This window comes from Bombus fervidus, unplaced genomic scaffold (genome assembly GCF_041682495.2).
Source record: "Bombus fervidus isolate BK054 unplaced genomic scaffold, iyBomFerv1 scaffold0025, whole genome shotgun sequence".
Lineage (NCBI taxonomy): Eukaryota > Metazoa > Arthropoda > Insecta > Hymenoptera > Apidae > Bombus > Bombus fervidus.
In genome coordinates this window covers 252,501-257,500 of record NW_027212588.1, presented here as the reverse complement: position 1 = coordinate 257,500, position 5,000 = coordinate 252,501, and the positions used below count along the sequence as shown (strand labels likewise).

The following is a 5,000-nucleotide window of genomic DNA, read 5'->3' as shown; positions in this document are numbered from 1 at the left end:
TCGCTATCGGTCTCGTGGTTGTATTTAGCCTTAGATGGAGTTTACCACCAACTTAGGGCTGCACTCTCAAGCAACCCGACTCTAAGGAGAGATCCTCCCGAAACGCGTTCCGGTCACTACGGGCCTGGCACCCTCTGTGGGTACATGGCCCCATTCAAGATGGACTTGGACGCGGTTCGACGTCACGGGATAAACGGATCCTCCCGAACACTACATTTCCCAACGGCGGAACCGCGGGATTCAGTGCTGGGCTAATTCCTGTTCGCTCGCCGCTACTAAGGAAATCCTTGTTAGTTTCTTTTCCTCCGCTTAGTAATATGCTTAAATTCAGCGGGTGATCTCGCCTACTCTGAGGTCGCTTCAACGTCACGACACGGTGACAATTTTTTTTTTTCAAAGAAAAAAAAATTTCGTGCCATGTGGGCGCGATTCGAGAAAAGCAAGACGGTTTGATAACAATGCGACAGAGGGTCTTTATTTTTATTTCTCTCTCCGAGAATCGCCTCAAAGAGAAAAAAAAATAAAAAAAAAAAATTAATTCGAATAGAATCGAGAACCTTATATTCTATCTCGATCGAGAAACGTTTTATGCATCTCGCCAAAGTGCCTTTTAAACTTCGTTCGTCGTATCATGTTCGAGCTAAGACTCACGCAAGACACCCGTAACGATCTCCGGTTTTTAACGCCCGTCCTCTTTGTATAATATATATATATATATATACACGTGTTATGTATAATATATCTCCCGTAGCCGTTTCTCTCTTCTCGACGATTCCAGCGGTTCCTTGTTTTCGCCTGTTATTGCTGGCACAGAGATCGAACACGCGACATGTATATAACATATCGGTTTCTTTGCTCTGTACCAACGACGAAAACGCACGGGAACTCACGCAAGTGGAAAAGCGAGCGCGAGACGTACACAACGGGGTGAATTTATTACTCGGGGACTGGACGACCGGCGATACGTTAGGATGCGCGGTCCAGCGATAGACGACGAAGAGACATGGGATGACCAACGATCTCTTTTTCTCTAATACTCGGAGCGCCGAATCGCCTTAAAGCAAAAAAAAATCACACGCGCGTACGTCGTACGTACGGCGCGTGTATACCTCGTCTCTAATCAAGTTTCGTTAGTCTTTCTCGAGCCTCGCCAAAGAGGATCGTTCTCTTCCTCTGCGCGATCTCTCCGTGCCAATGTCAGAGATTATTCTCTTTCGCACGACGACGAAAACGACTATTTTCGACGATCCGAACAACTTTGTAACGGACTCACATGCACATCTTAAAATCGGGTACAGAAACGTTGCGCAACACCGTGAGCTTTTCTCTTCTTCGTCACCCTTAAATATAGCCGATCGTAGACGCACGCTAGATCGTAACACACTTTTCGTTGATTTCCGACGAACGTGGCTTTGGGCCAGGCGCGCGGGCAGAGAGATACGCGACCGACGGGGAAAAATTCGTCCCGATACATGTACGCGTACTCTCCGATCTCCGCGCAACGCTGGGGATCATCTCCCTAAGTCATCAGCGTTCGAAGAAATCTCGTGTGTCCGTTCCCGGATCTACGGCTTTCTCTGGGTTCGCGAAGAACAGAAAAAAGCACAGAGGATGAAAAACGCAACGACGACCCATCGATGCGACGGTCCTCGTTGTCTTCTCGTCAGTCGTCTCGCGCCTGCAGAATACATCTCTGCCGCACGAACAGACGGAGTGGGTATTCGATCCCTGGGGCTGTACGAGTAAAAACATCTTGATGAAAAGACGGTTGTGTTTCTTTAAGGCACACAGTTTTTCGTTACGCCACCAAGTTTAGGTTTAGGTTTTAATATCTTGGTTCTCTTTTCTCTCCTCTCTCGACTGACTTTGTTCAAAAATATTTTTGCTTTCTCTCAGTCTCGCCAAAAATTCATTTAAGACGACGTCGGGGGCGCGGTCATTCGTGCTTATCGAAGACTAACAAAACGTAGCAGAGGCTGATACAAAAAGAAAAAAAAAATCGGCCACGAAGAAAACTCGCTCTGTGTATCTCGATAACCGCGTCGACGACGACGGTTCTCTCCGCGCTCTTTTAATTCGTATCCTTCTTCTTGCGCTTCGTCCGACTCAGAAACGTTCGTAAAACACGAACGACGGCGGGTTGTCAAGCCAAGAAGGGACAGAGAAGAGACGGAGGTAGTTTTGCGAGTCTCCCGTGAACGCGATAGATTTTTCATATATATTTGTATCGAGAGCATGCGTACGCCGGTCTCCACACGATCCAGCGACGAACGCCGACGAACGTCCAACAATCGCTCGTACGTCGCGTACGAGCCCTCGACCGCTCTTTAATTCGTATTCTTTTGCTTGGCGCTCGTCCTCCGACTCAGAAACGTTCGTTTAAAGATAAAACGAACGACGGCGGGCTGTCGACGAGGCAAGAAAGAACAGAGAGATACGGACCGAGAGCAACGATACGCAACGCAAGCAGTCTTAGGTTTACGTGAGCAACCCTCAGCCAGGCGTGGTCCAGGAATTGTATCCGTGGACCGCAATGTGCGTTCGAAATGTCGATGTTCATGTGTCCTGCAGTTCACACGTTGACGCGCAATTAGCTGCGTTCTTCATCGACCCACGAGCCAAGTGATCCACCGTTCAGGGTAATCGTTTATGCATGGATTTTTGTTTGTGTACTCAGGTTTTTGTACTCTTATTCTCGGTTCGAAAGAAGCCGATATCCGACAAACGTCCGACCAACGGGAATCGAACGCGCGGAAGTCGCCATATGATTGACGACACGAAAATACGTTCGAAAACGAAATCGGACGGACTGCGCGACGACACACGCAGCCCGCCGACCGGGCGTAAAGTGCATTATAATATATAACAACCAACGAGATCGAAGCTCCGTTCGTCAGGAAACGACGGGGATATAACACCCGATTCTGAATCCTCTGTACAGCACACGATCTCGCGAAGAAAGCGCACGGTGGCTAGCCCATGATATATATATATATGTTCGTTCCTCTCGTCCAGTTATTCGAAGCAAACAGCCGATATGCATCTCCATCGTTCGGGTAAAAAAAAATCGATGGGACGCGCACGGTCGTAGTCTTCCTCGCGCGGTCGTTTCTTCCCGATAGCCAGAAGCAGAGTTTGAAAAACTCTAGCGACGGAACGAGGCATTAGACTCTCGACAACGAGGATACAGACACGGCCGGCGGTCCCCTCTGAATCGACTTCGGTGGTTCAGGTAAAAATAAAAAAAATCGATGGGACGCGCACGGTCGTCCTTCCTCTTCCTCGCGCGGTCTTTTCTTCCCGATAGCCAGAAGCAGAGTTTGAAAAACTCTAGCGACGGAACGAGGCATTAGACTCTCGACAACGAGGATAGAGAGACGGCCGGCGGTCCCCTCCGAACGGATGGCGACAACGACGACTAAAGCGCGAAAAATCGCGACGAAATGGAACGCATCTCCGTTCAGGTGTATGTGTGTGCGTGCGTTTAAAAAAAATTCGATGGGACTCGCAGCCATCGGCCTCGCGCGGTCGTTTCTTCCCGATATCCAGAAGCAGAGTTTGAAAAACTCTAGCGACGGAACGAGGCATATGACTCACGACAACGAGGATATGGACAGGCGGTCCCCTCTGAACGGGTCGACGAGACGATGGTAAAAGAGACGAACCGGACGAAACTTCCGTCGATCAGGTAAAAATAAAAAAAAATTCGATGGGACGCGCACGGTCGTCGTCGTCTTCCTCGCGCGGTCGTTTCTTCCCGATAGCCAGAAGCAGAGTTTGAAAAACTCTAGCGACGGAACGAGGCATATGACTCACGACAACGAGGATAGAGAGACGGCCGGCGGTCCCCTCTGAATCGACTTCGGTGGTTCAGGTAAAAATAAAAAAAATCGATGGGACGCGCACGGTCGTCCTTCCTCTTCCTCGCGCGCGGTCTATTCTTCCCGATAGCCAGAAGCAGAGTTTGAAAAACTCTAGCGACGGAACGAGGCATTAGACTCGCGAGGATAGAGAGACGGCCGGCGGTCCCCTCCGAACCAACTTCGTCTAGTTAAGAATCGTTATACTCTTTACCATCACTCGCACTGGTATATATCTTTTCGGGCCAACATCCACGCAATGCGTTTTCGTTCTAGGTTACCCGATCCACGAGTACGAACGTACAACGTGGTTTCGTTTTGTCGAACATCGTATATCGTTCGCCGTTGAAACGAACGACAACGAAACGACATAGGAAGAACGAACGCCCTTTGGGTAGGAAGCACGTTTCGAGGAACGACGAGAGTTTGGAGAGACGCGCGAGATAGCTGGAGACGCGCAGATATAGGTATCCATGGATCTTCGAAGAGAACCTTCGAAGATATATAATTCGGTATCCTTTTTTTCTGCGGCTCGCTATTCGCGTTCTTTCGCTCTCGTCGACGACTCGTTATAGACGCTTCGTTCGATCCCAAAGAGCAGTCTTCCTTATGTCCCGTTGCTAGGAGGTGAGGCCTACGCAACGCAACTACGAAATATAGAAGAGGTGTGAGCAGTGATCTCTCCGACACGAGGCACTTTAGAGATTTTAGTTTATATATTATATTGTTCGTTCGTTGGATTTCCACGATGCAAATACGAAATACGAGATCGTGACGGCGGGTCTTTCTGTGTACGACCTCACGCAGGCGCCTCGATCGCATTTCTCATTACACGTGGTTTCCACTGTAACTTTTAGTTTTTTCGATATGTGTTCAGCTCAAGTTCCCTCACATATCGTTATTATTATTATTATTATTATTAATAGTAGCGGTTTCGTGTTATAGGATTCGGAGACGGCGGGTCTTTCTGTGTACGACCTCACGCAAGCGCCTCGAGAATCTTTTTAAGTTTTCCGTGTGTTATATTATTCGGAGACGGCGGGTCTTTCTGTTTACGACCTCACGCAGGCGCCTCGAGAATATTTTTAAGTTTTTCGTTTGTTATAATATTATTCGGAGACGGCGGGTCTTTCTGTGTAC

General features: G+C 48.6%; 2 non-coding genes across 2 annotated transcripts in view; both read right to left on the bottom strand.

The window, feature by feature from the left end:
- Nucleotides 1–358, bottom strand: part of LOC139997023 (large subunit ribosomal RNA) — a 4,177-nt gene extending 3,819 nt beyond the window's left edge. Inside the window, exon 1 of the ribosomal RNA XR_011802514.1 lies at nucleotides 1–358. This exon is cut by the window's left edge and continues 3,819 nt beyond it. This is a non-coding gene — a ribosomal RNA (large subunit ribosomal RNA).
- A 2,129-nt stretch (nucleotides 359–2,487) lies between these two features.
- LOC139997004 (5.8S ribosomal RNA) lies at nucleotides 2,488–2,642 on the bottom strand. Its single transcript, XR_011802494.1, has one exon. It is a non-coding gene; the product is annotated as a 5.8S ribosomal RNA (ribosomal RNA).
- Between the last annotated feature and the right edge of the window lie 2,358 nt (nucleotides 2,643–5,000).